Source organism: Vombatus ursinus, unplaced genomic scaffold, assembly GCF_900497805.2.
Source record: "Vombatus ursinus unplaced genomic scaffold, bare-nosed wombat genome assembly UNPS02014772.1, whole genome shotgun sequence".
Classification (NCBI taxonomy): domain Eukaryota; kingdom Metazoa; phylum Chordata; class Mammalia; order Diprotodontia; family Vombatidae; genus Vombatus; species Vombatus ursinus.
In genome coordinates this window covers 6,204,046-6,223,301 of record NW_020954550.1, presented here as the reverse complement: position 1 = coordinate 6,223,301, position 19,256 = coordinate 6,204,046, and positions in this window count along the sequence as shown.

Sequence of the window (19,256 nt, the reverse complement as noted above, 5' to 3'; positions counted from 1 at the left end):
AAGTATAAAATAAAATCCTTCCATGATATTCAGTAATTTAGCTAATAAAATATCATGAAAGAAAAAAAAACCACCAAATACTGTAAGACAAATGAAAAGTAAATTAATGCCTGATGAAAGAATCTTGTGGATTCTTGACAAAACATGAAACAACAAGATGTCTGACTGACACAAAATAGACAGAAAGTGACTGGATCCTGTGATTTCAATGATAAAGGAAACTCCCAGATGAGAAAATTAAATTAATGCTAAATAAAATCTTTTTAACTTATAGTGTTAGAGTTAGAGGTTAAATGACTGGCCCAGGGTCACACAACCAGTATATGTCAAAAGGAGGACTTGAATCATAGTCTTTCTTGCCCTAGGACCAGGTCTCTAACGACTACACCAAAAATTACACCATGGCTATCTTGCTATAAAATAGAAACAAAATCCAGAGAGAGTAAATTAAGAATGAATTGTGGGTCAGAATTTAGAATTCCCAATGTAACATTTAAAAACAATTCACAGATTATTTTTAAAAGAATTCATGACAAATCTTCTCTAAAGAAATGTGAGATTAACAGGTTTGTATCACAAAAATACTGAAGTAGAAGAAAATCTGGCAGAAGAGAAGAAAATGCAAAAAGTTAAAAAGAATGCCTGAATTCTACATAAGGTAAAGACATTGACCTCCAAAACAGGATATGTAAGTTTAAGGGTCATAGGTATCCCAGAAAAATATGACAATTAAAAAAAACCAGAACATAGTAATACAAGAAATAATATAACTGCCTAGAGCCTCTGGATTCAGACAACAAGGCATCAATTTTGAGAAAACCTATAGATCATCACTAGAAAACATCTCACACTTCACATTCCAAGATATGAAGTAGTTAAATTTAACTATTTCAATAACAAATAGCAAACTGTAAAATTGTCCAGTGGAAAAACTTTCAAATATGAAGAAAAGCAAATTTAAATAACACAGGATCGCTCCTCAGTCATGAGAAATTACAGAAGGGAATAGAATCACATATTCTGAAAAGCAGACGAACTCATGCTGCAACCCAAAATGAAACACCCTGCAAGCCTGAGCTTAATCTTCAATGAAAAAGGATGGATGTTCAACAGATGAGAAGTATTAGAAGAATTTCTGCAAAAAGGAAAAAAAAAACAGATGAGCAGAATATTCAGTGTGCAAACACTCCTGGTCACAGAAGCACAAGAAAAGTAAATTAAGTACAACTTCGAAGAAAAGGTTAGGGGCAGCTAGGTGGTGCAGTGGATAGAGCACCGGCTGTGGCTTTAGGAGGACCTGAGTTCAAATCTGACCTCAAACACATAACACTTACTGCTGTGTGACCCTGGACAAGTCACTTAACCCCATTGCTTAGCCAAAAAAAAAAAAAAAAGTTAAATCTATCTAATGTTTAGAGGTTATCAATTAAGAAAGAAAAAATAGATTGACTTGTGGTGTTAAATAAAGAACAAGGAGATAACATTAAGAAATTTGAAAAGAATATAAGGGATGAATAAAGATTTAAGCAGAGCTTCAAATCAGGAGAATCAAAAGTGAAAGAGCTGGACCAAACCACCATCCCTGATCCCTTAAAGATGAAACAATGCTTTTCGTAGGAATGAATTGCAGAGTGGAAGATTGTCCAAGTACAGAAAAGTACAGAAAAGAGGGGAATGACTTATATACTCCTACCAAGTCTAAGTAGGAATAATGAGGCAGCTAATGGCACAGCAGATAAAGCACTGGAGTTAGGATGGACCTGAGTTCAAATCCAGCCTGAGACACTTAAAATGTGACCTTGGGTAAGTTACTTAACCTCCATTTGTCTCAGTTTCTTCATCTGTAGAATGAGCTGGAGAAGGGAGTGGCAAACCACTCCAGTATCTTTACCAAGAAAACTCCAAACGAGGTCATGAAGAGTTGGACACAACTGAAAATTACTAAATAAAAATACAAATACTAGCTTATTAACTATTATGATGATAATGAAAGGATGATGATTCCTAAAGTATCTCTGCTAAAGGGGGAACTGTGGACAGAGGGGGAAACAGAAGAGGAGAGGAACTATAACAGCGGGATCTGAGGGAGGTTGATCTCACTCAAGGAGAAGGTACAGGATCCCAATGAACAATCGAATGATCAAATGACCATAGGGAAGGATGTATATGTCTGTGAAGGGAGATAATGCTTATTCTGGAGAGTGTCTGCATTGAGAGGCACCTGCTGTAAAAGAGTGTTTTGTCTCTATGTGCTGCCTCCTGACGTGGCAGAGGTATATGTGAGCTCCCAGGAACAGCTAATATTTATAATAAGCTTGCTGGTTCCTAACTCATGGATAATTCTGTTCTTTTCCAGGTCCTCCCATCCTGCATGATTTTCTCTCTAGTCACTCCTCAGATCTTTTTTCTCTGAATGTTTTTTTTTTTCAAACAGGCTATGGAAAGGAAAAAATTACTGAGGTGTCACCTCTCATCCCAGGCCCAGTTCACAACAGTCTCTCCTGAACCAGAGCTATTAAACTCATTGCCTTAAACCATCCAGATCCAAATTTTCTTTCCTTGCCCCACAAAGTTACAAAACGTGAATCAATTATTCTCTTTTGCTCAGTTCAAGCCTCCAGAAAGGAAAATTGCCCTGGAAAATCAAATATATTTCATACTTTTGAATTCTCTTGAGAACAGCCATGCATGCTCTCCCAAGGAGAGAGAGAGAAAGAGGGAGGAGAAGTATGACAAAACACCAGCCTTGTTCTCAGCAGTTCAGATAGTTTCAGCAAACCCAGCATCTGCTCTGTGCTTCTGGAAAATGGTTCAGTCACAGTCCCTGGGCTGCAGTCTGGTGCCGTAGTCCTCTTGGTTGGGCTCTTTTCTTCCACAACTTTTTAGAGTACTCCCTGAGCTGCATCCTCTCTCAAGTCTTGTGTGCCCAGATCTCTGTGAACACTCTCTCCTGAATTCCAACCTTCTCCTCCCTTGGGAATGGAAGCAGCTGACTTATTGGTTGTAGCATGGCTCCAGTCCATCATAAGGTCAACATAGCTCCCCAGAGGAGCAAGTAGGGGGCAATACTTGTAGTTTCTGTCTTCCAGCAGACATTGTCTCCATGGTCCTGTTACAAAAGAAAAAGAAATTAATAATATAAGTAAAATCCAAGAACTTAGGAAAGGGCAGACACACAGGAAAATAACTATGGGAATAGATCAGCATCAAAGTAGTTGAAGCAAAACTAATCACAGGGAGAAACTACTGACTGGCAAGGAAAGGACTTAAAAAAAAAGTTGAAGAAGAATAAAGAAATGTAGGAAAACCCAACCTAACAATCATGACTTCAAATCTAAGTTGATTAGACAATTCAATGAAACAAAAACGAGTAACAAAATGATTAAGAAGACAAAAACCCATCAATCTGCAGGTATTCAAGAAATACATCTAAACTGTGCACATACAGAATTGAAATGAGAGGCTGGAACAAAATGTACTATGCATCAGATGAATCTAAAAGATCAAGAGTTGAAATTGTGCTATAAAACAGCCAGTTAAATGGTTTCCCCACCTCAAGCCTGTCCCCAACCTAATTCATTCTCCACTCAACCACCAATATAATTTCCCTAAAGCTCAAATATGATCATGACACTCCACTACTCAGTAAACTTCAGTGGCTCCCAATTACCTCTAGAATAAAATGTAAACTCTTCTTTTTGGCATTTCTGTTTGATAAGTTGTCACTTCAACCCAATCTATCTTTCCAGCCTTATTACAGAATACTCTCTTTTAGGCACACTATGTTTAAACCAGGCTGGCCTTTTGACTGTTCTTTATACAGGATGCTTCATCTCCCACATCTATGATTTTGCTTTGGCTACCCCCCATGCCTAGAACACATTCCCTCCTTATCTCCATCTCTTAGAATCCCTAGTCTCCTGTAAGGCTCAAAGTTCAAGTATCATCTTCTATGTGAAGCCTTTCCTGATTCCCCTGAGGTGATAATGCCTACCCCCAAAAAACTAATAATACTATCTTGCATCTATATTGCATATAATCATATATGTCCATGCTGTCTTTCCCAGACAGATTGTAAGCCCCTTACCATTTTTGTCTTTGTGCTACCAGGGCCTAGCAGTGGGATGTTAATACTATGTGCCTGGCACATAGAGGGTGCTTAATAAATGCTTATTGATTGATTGGTTGATTGACTAATAGCTGACCACTTTGAAGGAGAAACTATTTTAATATGAGCAATAGGAAGTAAAAATCAAGAGCTTATAGTCAAGAAGCCACTTTTAGGTTCACTTGTTTGGGACTGCTATCTATACGCCAAAAGGAAATGTTCATTTATCTTGTATGACTATCACTAGAAAATCTCATCTGATATGCATGATATGCTGCTAAAGCAAGATTTTCATTAGCATTTGTGAGAAATACTCAAACAACCTCTACCTCCTTTCAAAGGATGGCCAATGAATTTGAATTGTTGGGGGTGGGGAGAGGGTAAATGTTTGGCTCACTTTAAAGTGTTTAAAATTAAATGAGTTTACATCAGAATTAAGGAAAGTTGCCAAGAAGGACTATAGGAAAAGAGGCACACTAATTTATTACTGGTAGAATTGTGAATTGGTATGAGCATCCATTTATAGAGCAAAAGACAAGAAAAGTTACAAAACTATTCAGACTAGCTGAGTCAGAAATTCCATTTGCATCTCTTTAATGGAGATTTCTGTGTGTGAATATGTATGTAAGCATGTATAGATATGTATATGTATATGTATGTACTTGCATGTGTATAGATAGATTTTTAAGGCTGTAGCTAAATACATATGTATGTGTGTGTATATATATCAATGTATATACATATATAAATTTATATATGTATTTGGAGTTTTACAAGTCTGTTGAAGAGGACTTTAAACTGAAAAGAGAAAAGAAAGGTAACTGCTCACAAAGATCTCCCGAGCCTGAGGCCATGGAGAGCAGCTGTTTTAACAATGGGAAAAACAGCAGAAAAATGGAGAGAGGAGATTATAAGAAGGGAGGCTTGAGTTGAAGGTTTATCTATACAAAAATATTTATATTCAAATAAATATGGCAAGACTTGTATGAAATGACAGTGTAAAGAAAAGAACACCAAAAAATATATACACAGGACCTACAACTATATAAAAGCAGCATTAAATGTCAACAAAATTCAGATTAGATACAATGCAAGACACTGGTTCTATCTTGCTAATGTCTAAACACACAGCTTTCTTTCCTTTAGCAAGTGATAAATTACAAAAGTGTACCATTACAAGTACTTTCAACTACTGACTTTTGCGGGTATCAGGAATTATATTTTATATGTGGGGCTTTTGGTTTGTTTGTATTTGTCAGTAATGTTCAAATAAAATTTATGAAATGAAAAACAGCAAACCAATTAATTTTTTTTTAATCAAGTTGTTGATTTATTTTTTTTTGGCTAGGCAATTGGGGTTAAGTGACTTGCCCAAGGTCACATAGCTAGTTAAGTATCAAGGGTCTGAGGCCACATTTGAACTCAGGTCCTCCTGACTCCAAGGCAGGAGCTCCATCCACTGCGCCACCCAGCTGCCCCCAATTAATTTTTTTAAAGTGATACCAAGAATCCACATAGAAACACAGCCAACTTCCCATGGTACATACCTGCTCCTCCTCTTGGAGTCCGTTCAAGGAACTAACATTTGGCCCCCAGGAGTATTTCAATTATTTCGATTAATTCAATTTGTAATCCCTGCTAGAATGAACATACAGTGCTGGTTTTCCACCCCCTACCCCCTTCTTTTACTTCTATGCATTTTGAACTAGGCATATCCTTCCATACCCATATTCTACTCATAAGTCATATCTCAGGATGTTTCAATAATATTCATGAGGTTTAATTTGTCTTCTTGTTTTTAGGGTCTCTACTTCACCCTCTCTTTAATCTCTTTTTTTTTCGAGGCAATTGGGGTTAAGTGACTTGTCCGTGGTCACACAGCTAGTAAGTGTCAAATGTCTCAGGCTGGATTTGAACTCAGGTCTTCCTGATTCCAGGGCTGGTACTTTTTGGTTATTTTTACATAGACATCTGAAGCCTTGGGTTTTATTGTGGGCTCTCATTTTTTAAAAATTTGTCTCCGATGAGTTATTGGTCCTTTTCTCTGCTATTGTTGTACCAGGGACTTTAAGATCAGAGATCCTAGGTGATCCCTTGGTTCTCCATTTCAGCCCTGAACCACCACTGGAAGCAGCCAGGAAGTTTGCCATCCCCAAAGGACCCAAGTACTGAGTCATATGTGTGGTCCTTGGAAACAGGATGCTCTGTATATTCCCCATTACATATGTCTCTATTTTTCATATGAGGAAGACAAATGCCACTTTGATACTCCTCAGCAAGGAGTCACCAAACACTACCACCGATTTAGTCTTCCTCTGACCATCACTGGATGACTTCTCACTGAATGATGCCCATGAGTCCAAATTATCATTCCTCGGGGCACAAAAAAAGCTACTTCTTCCCAAGATGGGTAGAATCTTCCTTCTTCAGGAACAACAGTTCCTCTTGTCTTTTCCTTCACAAGGATCCTCATATCTATTACTTAGCTCCCAGGGTTCAGAGCACCTTCTTCCCTCTCTTCTCTGAGTTCTATTCCTCCATCATCCAACCTTCTGATATAAATAATATGGGATCTACAGGGTATGCTCAGGTATTTTCTGCCTGTTTCCCAGTGACCACATGTATAACTCAGCATTTGGGCCCTTAGGGAATGGCAGACTTCCTGGCTGCTTCCAGCATCATGGTGGTTCGGGGCTGAAATGGAGAACCAAAGGACCACTGGGGTTTTCTGCACCATGCCATAATGACAAGTCCCTTGGTCCTCCCTTTCAGCACTGAGCCACCATGTGGCTGGAAGCTTCCAGGAAGTAAATTTATCATCTCTGAAGGACCCAAGCACCCAATCACACATTTAGTCAACCAGTAGCAGGCAGAGGATTTCTGCATATTCTCTTATACAACCTACATTACACATAGGTTAGAATTTCCCCCACCATTATTTCTCTTCTTTTTTTCCTCCTTGAAGCACTTTCTTCCATTCTTTCAAGACAAACATTCTCCCTGATAACCTGGAAAACAGAGACATGTTACTTCCATTTATCCCCTCCACTAGCCTGGTGATGGACTTGTACAATCAGAGATGATAATCAGCAGCAGGTATTCAAAACCACAAATGTAGCAGTCACTGAAGCATTCACTCTGTCATTCATCCTTGCTTGAAGTGAAATGCTCATCCTTTTGAGAAGCTTTTCAGTTAATCCTTTCTTGGTTAATCCCCAGGGCTAGATGGCAAATGACATGTTTTCCATACCCATTGGTGGCCCTGGAGACTTGGTCACTGATGAAAGAAAGATCAAACAGAATTACTAGGGCTTTTCCTTTCCTTGATTGGAATGAGACAATACTGTCTGCTAAGATGTTTTTAATTGTCAGAAAAAATGTTGACATCACAGGCTCATAGGGTCATCGATTTACAGGTGGAAAGGACCTTAGGGTCATGAGAACAAACACACTCATTTTACAAATGAGGAAGCCCAGAGGGGTTAACTTTCTAGTCATAAAGCAAAGAAAAACATGCAGAAGATGATCCATAAGCAGAAGTACAATCGTCTGACTGGACCTAAGCACCCTGATTTTTTTTCTTTCTACTGATCTCCAGATTCCTCCTCGTCCTTCCCTGGCAGCTTAGCTTTCTGAGAGGTTCAGTATGGCTAATTCACACTATGGTGATGACCAGGCATCAGAAGTGTGGAAGTATATTTTTAAAACTTCCTTTTTTACTTTCTCTAGAAATATTAAGACATAATATTAAGAAATAATATTTCTCCAGCTTAAAACTTTTTCTGGAGTTTTGTCTTTAGGAAAACAAGCAGAACAAAAAGCTAAGGCCTTCTTTTGAAATGGAATAAAGATAATAACCAAACTTAACTCTTCTTTTTTTTTTTTAGTCAAGATCTTTATTGATCTGTGTTTCAAATGTTTCCAAATACCTGTTGGTTTTGAAGAATAATTAAAACAAAAACAAAAGGAAAAAATCCATAAAACCCATGGAATTCTACAGAAGTGTCTAAAGGCCTTGGCTGGAAGCCTCTGATTTCCATCAAGAATGATAAGAAAATAAGGGAATGGGAAAGATGAGTGGGTAAGGAGGCAAGGGAGGTGATCTCAAAAAGCCGGCTGTAGCTTTTTGATTCAGAATAGCACTGAAAAGAAAGGGGCAATAAGATAAGGGGAGTCAGCTGGACTAGGCAAGGGGAATGAATATTTTGTTTATAAAAGATTATTAAAAAGAAGCTTAAAATGGACACTCAACATGCAAGTGTCCTCTGGGTTCTCCAAGGTACCTCCAAGGGCTACCTCACCTTCTTCAAGAAGAGGGCGGCTTCACCAAGGTAGAAATAAATGGATTCCATCTTGAGGTGAAAGAAAGGCACTGGACCACCAAGGTGTAGTGATACTAACACAGCCATGGGGAAGTTAGTAAATGGGATGGGCTCGCCTAATCTGGTCTCTATCCTATTGATAGGATGGGGCTGGTCCCATAGTTTCGCTTGGCACAGGTGGGTTTGTTTTGTTTCTAAGATCAGGACTAAAGAGTAGGGAAGAAACATGGGGGCTCCTAACTAGATAGGATTACTACCTCCCCAGCACAGAAATGACTGGCACCATGGCCCACCTAAAGGCAATGTCCTCTTTACGTTCAAAGTTAATATATTGATCGCAGAATTAGAACTCTTTTCAGCCCTAAAGGACAGTGAACTGGGAAGGAACTGAGGGGTAACTATCCTGGAATGTTAATGAATTTGATCTTTTCCTTGTTTAAGATCCCTATAAATGTTACCTCACACTGTCTTGACACAGAGAGAATCATGTTGGAGCATGGGGAAACATGCCAGTTTGGGCATCAGTCTCTCTAAGCTTGAAATGGCTTAAATATAGATTAATGATAAATTCAGCAAAGTGGTTTATGGCAGATTTGAACCTAAATCACAGTATATATTATTAGTATTCATTTTTTCCCCTTCAGCAATAGTCTAGGTCAAATTTCAACTAGGAAAAGAAAAGCGAGGAGTCTAGAAATTCAAAGTGTACCCTTTACCTTTGACTTAGATTCAATTCAATAGGCATTTTTGAATGAATACTACATAGCACTCTCCCAAGATGGTACTTCCTGATTTAGATTTGAAATGGTAAGAAAATTGATGAGTTCTATAGGGTTTCTTTGTATTTCATTGAGTGGGGAAGGAGTTGGACTAGACTTGTGAGTTTAGTGGTATTCACAGTGAGGAAATTCCCTCCACCAATACAGGTTAAGTAACAGGTCTGAAACTTCCAGTCTTAGTTGCCTAGAGCACTTAAAGGTTGTTATTTTGCCCAGGGTCACACAGCCAGTATATGGTTCACGTATATGACATTAGGGGTGCACCCATGTCTTCCTGACTTATAAGCAAGCTCTCTATCCACTGCGCCACAGTACTTCTCGAGATCTTCATAGTGTTTTTACCACTTTTTAGGAAATAAAGTAATCATTTTTTTCCAAAAATATCTCTAGCTTTAAGTCAAATGGAAAACCAATATTTAAGGAAGAAAATCAGCATTAACTAGTACAACTTATCTATCAATATTTACCGGACTATCTTAAATCTAAAGATCTTAAAACTTTAAGAAAGGATTCACGGGTAGCTAGGTGGCACAGTGGATAGACCTCTGGCCTTGGAGTCAGGAGGACCTGAGTTCAAATCCGATCTCAGACACTTGACGCTGACTAGCTGTGTGACCTTGGGCAAGTCACTTAACCCTGATTGCCTAAGCAAAAAAAAAAAAGGATTCAAATCACTGTCAAATGAAAAAATTTTAGGAACAGAAAATTCCCTTATTTTGGAATTTTTCAGTGTTCTAAGTTTAACTTCCTCTATGAACCTTTCTTTTCTCTGATCCTGCCATACCCACCTCCACCCCTGCAAGTTTGAAGGGCTCTCTCTCATCTGATCATCTAATAGTTTGTGGGTCTCTTATGTACTTCTATTCCATCTATATTATATTTGCCATATTTGGTTTTTTCTACTAGGTTTGTTATTGTTCAGTCATTTTTTCAGTCATGTCCAACTTTTTATGACCCCATTTGGGGTTTTCTTGGCAAAGATACTCATTTGACAGATGGGGAAACTGAGGCAAACAGGGTGAAGTGACTTGCCCAGGGTCACACAGCTAGTAAGTGTCTGAGGCCAGATTTGAACTCAGGAAGATGAGTCTTCCTGACTCCAGGTCAGCACTCTAGCCACTGAACCACTTAGCTGCCCCACTCCTACTAGGTTAGAGGTTCCTTAAGGGTAGGGACTCTTAACTGTCTACCTATCTAACCCAGTAATTAATAACAGCGCTTTTCCCACAGTAGGCGCCTATTCGATGTTTGGTCAATAAATAAATAAACCATATGAACTCCCTGTTTTGAGCTTCTGGAGCAAAGGTTTCCCAATTTCATAGGAAATATGCATTTTATCAAAACCTGGAACAAAAGAACTCTGAGCTATTCTGCAAACACATCATTGTGGTTGTGATGATGATGGTGAAGATGATGATTTTGGACTTGCTTTGTGATTTCATTGTTCATAGGGAATTCCTGTGAAGGAATTGCCCCTAGCAATACAGATAAGCATCTACTCTATAACCTATAATTTTAAAGACTTGCCAGGAACACTGAGAGGTTAAGAGATTTGGTCATTATGACAAGGAGAGTATGTAGCAGAGACAGAATCTGAACCCATGTCTTCCAGCCTCCAATGCTGATTCTCTATTTATTATTCCACATTGCATTGTTATTGTTACTAATAATAACATTTTATAACACTTACTAAATGCTAAGCACTGTGCCAACCTCTTGAGATAGGCACTATTATTATCCCCACTTTTTAGATGAGGAAACTGAAACAAACAGAGGTTAAGTGACTTGCACAGGGCCACACATCTAGTAAGTGCTGAGTGGGGTTTTGAACTCAGGTCTTCCTGACCCCAGACCTGGAGCTCTAGCCACTGTACCATCTAGCTGCTAACCACCATCATTGTCATCATTTATCTCATTATCCTCATCTTTTTCAATGGAGTTCAGGTAGAAATTGTCTTGGGTTTTGTCACTATCTTGATATTATTTTTTTTCTTTTTTTTTGGCAATTGGGGTTAAGCGACTTGCGCAGGGTCACAAAGCTAGTAAGTGCCAAGTGTTTGGTCTGAGGCCGGATTTGAACTCAGGTACTCCTGACTTACGGGCCAGTGCTCTATCCACTGTGCCACCTAGCTGCCCCTGATATCATTCTTTCATAATCAATATTATGCAGATTATTTCATAGATGCATAAAACAAAATTACAAAATAAAAGTATTAAAATAAATAAAAGTATTTTGTTTATAAAACAAAAGTATTCAGAGGCAAGCTTGCCTTTTCTGGGTTCGCTGAAAGAAACCTCAGACAATTCCAGGACCAGATAGAATGTTAAGGACATTATGTACCCAATCCTATTCCCCCATGATTTTGATGTCTTCTGCTAGGGTTACACACAGCTTGGATATGATGAGTATTTGATACGGAAACATCTGTTAAAAATGCTGTTCTCATGTTTTTGTGGATCAGTGATTTGTCTGAGTAACAGTCTGAGCCATGTTAATTCTCCTGTTCCAGTACAGTTTATTGGTTAAGTTCTCAAGAATATTTTAAGGCATGCATTTTAATACCTTGCATTTACTCTGAACTTCACATCTAGTGGGAGATTTTTCACCTGGCAGTCTCTGAGAGATAGCTAGCTTCTGTATATAGTTCTGACCGCCGATTCATTTCTTGCTGCTGGTATTAGTCCCCTGCTTGTGCTTCATTGAATTACCTCCATCAGCGTTGTTATTTCAGAAAAGCATATAGGACTTCTTGCCAAGTTAGATGCCTGTATGAAAGACCGCCCGCCTAGTTCCTATGTGACTACTCCAGCAAAACTCCGATCTTAAAAGAGGGAGAAAAAAGGGGAGGGAGAGAGAAAAGAGCTAAAATCTGAGTCTGATTGCCTCTTGGATATTTGGGGACTAGCTGAATAAATTGCAGCATGTTAATGTCACGAAATATTATTATGCAATAAAAAATTATAAATGAGGTAATTGCAGAGAATCCTGAGTAGTATGAACTGGTTCAGAGTGAAATAAACAGAACCAGGAAATTGATTTATTCAGGAACAGCAAAAATGTAAAGAAAATCATCTTTGAAAGACCTAAGAACATGGATCAATTAAATGAACAACCATGTCTCCAAAGGACCTGTGATGAAGTACATTGCCCTCCTCCTGACAAGACGGGTGATAGACACAAGGTACAAAAGCATTCATTTTTGGACATGGCCACTGTGCAGGCTGGTTTTGCTTCACTATGCTTATTTGTTGCAAGTTCCTCAGTTTTAATTAGGGTATGGGGAAAGGATGAAGGGAAGGAGCAGCCATAGTGGTGACAAAAAATGAAAGGACTCTTGAAATATTTTTTAAAATGCATAGAAGAGAACAGAAAATCGTAAGGAAACACAAACAGGCAGGACAGTTTTAAAGTAACAGAATCTGATAGATGGATAGATAGACAGGCAGATATATATGAGTATGTATATTTATATTTTAAAGCAAGTGGTAAGAAATGGTGGGGGGGGGGGATTAAAGGACATTATGGCTGACATCACTCAATCAACATTTATTAAGCAGGGGACAGCGAGGTGGTTCAGTGCATAGAGTGCCAGGCCTGAAGTCAAGAAGGCTCATCTATTTCAAATGTGACCCTGAGCAAGTCATTTAACCCTGTTTGCCTCAGTTTCCTCCTCTGTAAAATGAGTTGGAGAAGGAAATGATAAACCATCCTAATGTATTTTCCAAGAAAACCCCAAAAATGGGGCCACAAAGAGTCAAACATGACTGAAAAACAACAAATATTCAGGGACTATGCTAAGTGCTAAGGATACAAAAAGAAGACAAAGACAGTCCTTGCCCTCAAAGAGCTTACAATCTAATGAGATGAGTTAATGATTTTAAGTCCTATGAGGATTCAAGGGGGCAAGAGGAAATTCAAAAATTAGACTGTAACTAGATCAATACTGGGAAAGCTAAGAGGATTTATGAAGAGCCCAAGGATTTCCAGCTGGAGTAGCCCATTTTGCTATATCAGAGGTTGGGACATTCTGGCTAGAAAAGACAAAGTGAGGTGGGAGCGCTCTGTGCCACAAGATAGGCAATTGCTACATAGATTTACAGCTAGTGTGGCACCATATTGGCCATTTAATCTAAATCCCCCATTTTGTAGATAAACTGAGGCCCAAAGAGGACAAATGTCTTGCCCAAAGTTATCCAAAAAGTAACTGGCAAAGGAGACTTTCTATGTATTTCTTATCTAGTCTGTATGTATCATATTTAGATCTATTTATATACATTATCTCCCCCTATTTGAAATATAAGCATCTTGAGGACAGACTACTCTTGCTTTTCCTTTGTATCCCTAGTGTTTAGAACAGTGATGGACACATGGTAAGAGTTTAATAAATCCTTGTTGATTTATTGGGTGGCCAGCAGGGCAAGCATTTAACCAAAATAATCTAGTCTCTGTAACACTCACCCTGAGCTCACTCTCCCTGGACTCAATCCTTCCACCCTATAGCACAGATGAAAAAGCTGCCTCTTCAATACACCCTTGAGCCTAGAGTCCTCCACTGCTTCACTGACCTACTGCTTAAAAGTCAACTGCTGAAATCCCTCTGCTATTTAAAACCCAGAGGGGCATAGTTAACTCATTTGGTTGGTCAATCACACTGTTCCTTCCTTGACCCAATTAAAGAGAAGTTCACACCTTGTAAAGAAATTATAGGGCATAAATAATCTTGTTCAAAATTTTAAACTTCATCAAGTGTGACCACCTTTACACTTAACACCTTTTAATCACATTAATGGGTATGGAGGTACAATCTCTCCCTTACAAGTTCTAATCAAAGGTTCAAATCTTGCCTCAAACACTTATCACCTGTGACCGTCAGAAGTCATATAATCTCCCTGAGACTTAGTATCAGAGGGAATGTGGCACATTTGAAAGAGCAAGGCTTCTAGAGTCAGCTGGGTCTCCATCACTGCCTGTGGGATCTTGGATAAATCACTTAACCTCCATAAGTCTCAGATTCCTCACATATAAAAATGAAGGGTCTGGACAACATGACATGTAAGACCCCTTTCCATGCTAAAGCTATGAACCCTCAAAGAATACTTAATGTTTTTAGTAAGCTGAACATCTACTGCTGAGGGGAAAAAATGTATGTATATATGTGTGTGTGTGTGTATATACATGTATGTATATGTATACATGTGTGTATACATATATATGTGTGTATATACATGTATGTGTATTTATACATGTATTATATATACCTATTCCAGACCACAGCAGATATTCTCAGATGAAATCACATTTCTCTGAAAAATTATCTCAGATATTCAACTGATACACATTAAATATGAAAAGAGAGCTCTATGGATTCATATTATGTTTTTTTAAGTTATCTAGCCAAGTTATGCATCTTAGGAACATGCTTTGAATCTGCTAACGCGGGTCAGACACCATTAAAAACAACTGCATATAATTGTTCCAATCCTTTTGTTACTTTGATGTTTTCTCGTACCAAACATTGCCTGAAATACCTTGACCCATTACCTTGGGCTCAGTAATTGTTTTGTTATGTAGAGAAAATCATTTTAATGGTAACGGCTGTTGCTTCAGGATTTGATCTTTATTATTTAGACGTTCAAAAGAAGCCCTTAAAAGACCAGATCCCTGACACAGGCATTGTAGTTGTCAGGCCATGGCCTGGTCCAGAGCACTCCAAGCTTACCCTGAGTAAACAGAATATCTAGGCTCCAAACAAAGGGATGACTAGAGTTCCCCCAAAAATGATGACAGACTCACAAGTTGTTAATATTTGGTTTGGAATTCTTGACTTGACTTTCAGGAGATGGAAATAGCAAATGTTTACTTTTTAAATCTATCCTGATGAAATATTTGATTACACAGAATTTTAGGGCTTATGAAAACTTTAAAATGTTAAAGTTTCCATCAACTGCTTAAAAAAAATAAGTTTGTACATTTACTCTAACAACCATCTCCACCAGAGCCAAGACTTGCTCTTTTTCCTTTCTAAAGTTTTGTTTAATTTACCTTTACATTAAAGTAAAAATATTTTTTAAAAAATAGAAATGTAGATCAGTGGAACCAATTAGATGGAAAATCAGTCTGTCTATCAACCAATGTTCCAGGCACTGTACTAGGCTCTGGGGATAAAAGGAAAAAAAAGAAACTGTCCCCACCCTCAAGAGCTTATATTCTAGCAGGGAGACAATATGCACATATGTAAGTATAAATACAATATCTATAAATAGATACAAAGTCATTTTGAAAGGGCAGACAGAAGCGGTTAGGGAGATGAAGAAAGCCTTCTTGTAAAAAATGGTATCTGTCTTGAAGGAAGAAAGGGATTCTGAGAGGCAGAAGAGTGGAGAGAGTGAATTACAGGTAAAGGAAATGGGCAAAGCAAAGGAATAGAGCTGGGAGCTACATGAAGAACAGCAAGAAGACAAGCTTGGCTAGAATCTGGTTTGGGAAGAAGAAGAACTATAATGAGAAAGGTAGGTTTGGAATAAGTTGTGAACAGCTTTAAATGCTAAACAGAGTTTACATCTTATACTAGAGACAAGAGGAGCACTGGAGTTTATTGAATAGGGGAGGTCAGGTTTGTACCAGGAGAAGATCACTTTGTCAACTGTGTGATTAGATGGGAGAGGAGAGAGATTTGAAGCAAGGAGAACAATTAGGAAGCAAAACATAGGCAACTGAACATTAAAGTAGACTTGTGTTCAATCAACCTAAGAACAACAAACTGTTTTGGGAAAGGACTCCCATCTTAATGAAAACTGTTGGAAAACTGGAAAGTGGTTTGGCAGAAAATAGATGTAGGCCAGAATCTTATAACATATACCAACAAAAAGCTATGAATGGATACTAATCCTAAATATAAAAGGTCAATCTTTAAAAGAAAACTCGGAGGACAATGAAAAGAGGTACCTTTCACAACTATGTCCCAGAAAAAAAAATTCTTAAACAAGAGCAAGAGGTGATCACAAAAAAAATTGATTATATTTAATGTATAATGTTTAAAAAGTTTTGTGTGAACAAAATCAATGCAGTTAAGCTAAGAATGGAAACTACTGGAAAAAAATCTCTACATCAAATATTTCTAAATCAATTCTAATATCCAAGACATATAGGTATAATATATACTACCAAGAACCATTTTTTTAATAAATAAGTGGTTAAAGGATAGAAACAAATAGTTTTCTTAAAAAGAATAGCAAAGTATTAAAAAAATGCTCTACATCACTAATGATAAAAGAAATTCAATTTAAAATGAACCACCCTGAAGTTTTGCTTTATATTCTGCAAACTGGCAAAGATGATCAAAGATAGAAAGAACCTCAGCAGAAGGGGCTGTGAGGAAGCAAACATACAAATACACTGTTGCAAAGCTGTGACTTTATCCAACCATTCTGGAAAATAATTTTCAACCATACTAAAAACGTAAGTAAATTTTTGTTCCTTTTGACCCATTGACATAATTGCTCCTCCATTAGATTGTAAGTTCCTTGAGGGCAGGGACTATCTTTTGCCTCTTTTTGTTTCCCTAGCATTTAGCGTAGCGTCTGGTGCATAATAGGCACTTAATAAATGTTTATTGATTAATTAGTCAAAGACAAAGGTAAAGTTCTTATATAAATCAAAATGCTCACAGTGGTACTTTTTAATATTGTAGTAAAACATTGAAAACAAGGTAGGTGCCCATCAAATGAGGAATGGCTAAAAATATTGTGGTATTTGAATGTAATGAATATTATTGTGCCATAATAAGTGACAAATATGTGGAATTCAGAAAAACTTTGCTTGATTTTTATGAACTGATACAGAATGAAGTAGTACTAAAAGACCAATACTCATAATGACTATAATTATGTAAAGGAAAACAAAATTTAAAAACATCAGAATTCAGACTTCTGTAATGGCTAATCATAATCTCAAAGCACTACTGGTGAAACATACTTCCCTCCTCTAAGTAAAGAAATGGTGGCCCAGGGGTCTGGAATCTTTCACATGCTCTACAACACAGTAAATGTGCCGTTTTTTTTTTATTTTGTTAATAAAGGAGGGTTCTGTTTGAGTGATGGTCATCGAGAAGTGACTGGATTTTTTTATTTTTTTAAGGAAGATACGAAAACCTTACTCACTGTCCCACTTCATAGCAACAGCTTGGTGAAGTAGAGAATATTTTACAAAAGTTGTATGGGCCAGTGATGCACAAAGAAGAAAGACTCAAGGCCTAAAATGAGACAACCAAGGGCAAAGAAAATAGAAGATGGATTCCTGGCAAAGGATACAAAATCACAGAATTTGAGAGTTGGAAGGACCCTCAGTGGTCATCTTGTCTAACCCATACACAAAAGGAACCTCCATTATAACATATTCAACAAAGGAAAGCCCAGTCTCTACCTGAAGATGTCCAAAGATGGGGGAACCCACCAGAACTTTAATTGGCAAGAAATTGCTTCACACATGAAGCTTAGATTTGCCTCTGTGCAACTTCCACCCTCACATCTTCCTTACTTCTATCCTCTGGGTCCAAGCTGAACAAACCCAGCCCCTCCTTGATATAAGAGCACTTCAAATATGTGAAGACAACTATTATGACCCACCACAACCGAATCTTTTCTTCAGGCTGTACATTTCCAGTTCCTTCAACTGATCCTATGTCATGGACTTGCGATCACTTACCATCCTGGTTGCTTTCCTCTTGACCTTCTCTGGTTTGTTAATGTTCTCCTTAAACTGTGGTGCCCAAAGCTGACCACATTCTTCAGGTGAAGTCTGATCAGGAGAAAATACAGTTGAACTAAGCTGTGTCCCTCTTAATGCAGCCCCAGATAGCATTAGCTATTTTGGCTTCCACATCACACTGCTGACTCAATTGGAGCTTCCTATCTAGTAACATTCTCCCCGACTCTCACCTCCATCTTTTATGAAACAAAGGTATTCAAACATGCCTCCCTCATATTTGGGGAGCTTTTTTTTTTATCCAAATGCAAGATTTTATTTACTTTAACCTTTATGAATCTCATCTTATTAGATTCAGGCCAATGCTCTAAATTTTCAACATCTTTTCAGATACTGATGCTGTTATCAAGCAGGCCAACTGCCCTTTCCAGCTCTGTGTCATCTGCTGGTGACACAATCAGCTGCACAGTGGGTAGAGTGTTGGGCCTGGAATCAGGAAGTCCTGAATTGAAATCCAGACATTTACTAGATGTGTGACCCTGGGCAAGTCATATAACTTTTGTTTGCCTCAATTTCCTCAACTATAAAATAAGGATAATAATAGCATCAAACTTGCAGGGTTGTTACAAGGATTAAATGAGATGAGATTTGTACAAAAAAGTGCTTTGCATAGCACCTAGCACATAGCACTCCTTAAATTGCCTTGTAGATGTGAGCTGTTGTTTGTTGTTGTGGTGATGGTGGCTGTGGTTGTTGTTCTTGATAAAACCAGAGGTCACCACTGTCTATAGGCCCACAAAAAGACAAGCTTATGCCCCCAGGCTACATCCTTACAGATACACAAAGTCAAGCCTTACGGTATATCTCAATAACACATTGTAAAAGCATTTGTTCTGACTAAATTTGATGATTAGTATATGAAATGAGAGGATCAAAAGTAGCTATGTAATTCTTTTGGCTTTTAAGAGAGACCAATAGGGGCAGCTAGGTGAGGCAGTGGATAGAGCTCCAGCCCTGGAGTCAGGAGGACCTGAGTTCAAATCCGGCCTCAGGCACATAACTCTTACTAGCTGTGTAACTCAGGGCAAGTCACTGAACCCCAATTGCCTTGCCAAAAAGAGAGAGAGAGAGAGAGAGAAAGAGAGAGAGAGAGAGAGACCAATAAAATTATTAGCTATATTTCATGAACACAACTCTCATTGGATACTGATAGTCATTATTCTATTGTTCCAGCCCAATGGAAAAAGCCAGAAGTTGGCATTTTATCATATCTGCATTCCCGGAATGCAGGCATATATGAATATCAGTCATTCAATAAACCTTTGTTAAGTGCCTACTATGTG